The 1,943-nt window shown below is 40.8% G+C and overlaps 1 protein-coding gene across 1 annotated transcript in view; it reads left to right on the top strand.

Moving 5' to 3' along the window:
- Positions 1 to 1,401: 1,401 nt before the first annotated feature.
- The window catches only part of nbl1 (NBL1, DAN family BMP antagonist), an 11,120-nt gene continuing 10,578 nt past the window's right edge, over positions 1,402 to 1,943 (top strand). The window contains exon 1 of the mRNA XM_016260217.1: positions 1,402 to 1,576. The gene's annotated coding sequence lies outside the window, so the exon portion shown is untranslated. The remainder of the gene's footprint in view (positions 1,577 to 1,943) is intronic.

Here is a 1,943-nt window from a genome sequence, read left to right as displayed (position 1 = left end):
AACAGTGAATAAGTTATACACAGAATGCAAGCAAAGAACATTTACACTGTCAAAGAACATTATGACTGACTTCAGTCTAGCGCGAGTTTAAGCACTCTCAAAACACTCCCCTTATGATCAGTAAAGCTGTCTATACACGGTTTGGTGAATGAATCTCTTGCATCATACGTACATCTGCTCTTTGTTGTTTATGATGAATTAGCATGAGAGCTGAATTCAGTCAGCGTGCACTGAATAAAGACTCATCTGAAGGCCTCTGATTGGCCATTGCATTCATAAGCTCAACAGACTCGTGTGTGTGATTGGTTATAATGCAACACTGTAAAAACGTGTTAAACAAATCATGGCGCAACATAGAACAGATCTAAATTTAATGCTGTTCTCAAATGAAAAGAACTGTTTAAAAATGCATCTCGTCAGAAATTTTCACACGTTAAAAAATAAACACGACCTCGCGTCGTCTCAATCACGTTTACACACTGCCTCCGAAACTTTCGTCCGTCACAAAAGAAAAATTCGGATCAGGTTCAATTTTCTGAATTTTTGCATCTGTAGCCAGCATTTTGATAGGAAAGGATGGTGAATATGAAAACAACTACAAAACGCATACTCAGTGTGCAAGGACCTTAAACCTTGTGCTTTTTTTTTAATTACCTCTCGCATTTTTAAACGCAAAAATGCATTATTTTTGGAATCTAGTGAAAACTTCTTCAGACAGCCGCTATATGATCTGATAACCTTTGATCTGATGTTACAAAGACATCAGAAAGCAATTTTGCTAAATTGGAGTCTATCAAAAGTAGTCACAGAGTAATTTAACTTAAAAAACGCTAGTTGCAATTATAACTAAATGATTAATTCCTGAATTTGAAGAATGTTGTGACTGACACTGCTTCTTTTTTTTTTTTTTTTTTTTACTGCGCAGCTGCTTTGAAACTATTTTTACTGCATAAAGCTCTGGTACTTCTTTTTGTTTTGTCATTTTTGCATTTTAGCAACTTTGAGTGAAAAGTGCAGCCTGAGCATTCAGACAAACGTCTGCTTCTGTGTTCCACCGAAGACAGAAAGCGTGAAACGACATGTTTTAAGCTATAATTCCAATTGAAACTCAACGATGGCCTCCCTTGTAAAGAGCGGTGATCGTATCGAACAGTAAAAACATGGTGGTGTTTGCTCAGATCACTTTAAGACCACGAGACAGGGATCACATACTGAGAGTTTGAGTTTGTTCTGGATGCTGGTGGCACACACACACACACCTTACATCTGACCCGCCCCCAAAACACTCACACACACACACACACACTCACACACACACACACACACACACACACCTTACATCTGACCCGCCCCCAAAACACTCACACACACTCGGCGCAGGGCAGACTGCAGAGAAAGGCTCCGCTGGCTGTGTGTTTGAGAGACACGGAGCGACTCATTGCGTTTCTTCTGACTCTGTGTGTGTGTGTGAGATGTAATTGTTTAACTCCAGCGGGTCATAACAGGGCGATTCATCCGTTAATCACCATATGAGACCCGTCAGCGGGACATCAGACACAGAGACGCTCGAGAAACCGTGAGTCTGACTCGGATCTCTTCACTGAACTCTGCAGAAGTGTTGGTTTGACTTCATTAGCTCGGTTTAATTGGTCTCATTAAGTTGGCTTTGCTTGTTCTTGAAGTTGAGAAGAAGTTTTAATGCCACTTAACTATAAGAGACTGTATGTGTCTGTGTCTCGTTCTGTTTCTCTTTGAAATGCAACATTGGATCCGTCGGGAGTGTTTTTATTTATGAAAGCGGGGCTTTGGGTTCTTGTGGACGTGCTGTTTAAACTGCGTCTGTTCGCTTTGGCATAAAACAGAGGAGGCTTTTAAGACGCATGCTTTATTAGAGTCAGGTGGCATCTCTCTCTCTCTCTCTCTCTCTCTCTCTCTCTCTCTCT

This window comes from Sinocyclocheilus grahami, unplaced genomic scaffold, assembly GCF_001515645.1.
Source record: "Sinocyclocheilus grahami isolate Dianchi unplaced genomic scaffold, SAMN03320097.WGS_v1.1 scaffold2030.1, whole genome shotgun sequence".
NCBI lineage: Eukaryota > Metazoa > Chordata > Actinopteri > Cypriniformes > Cyprinidae > Sinocyclocheilus > Sinocyclocheilus grahami.
Note: the sequence above shows the minus strand (reverse complement) of the source record. Positions and strands in the feature narration are given on the sequence as shown.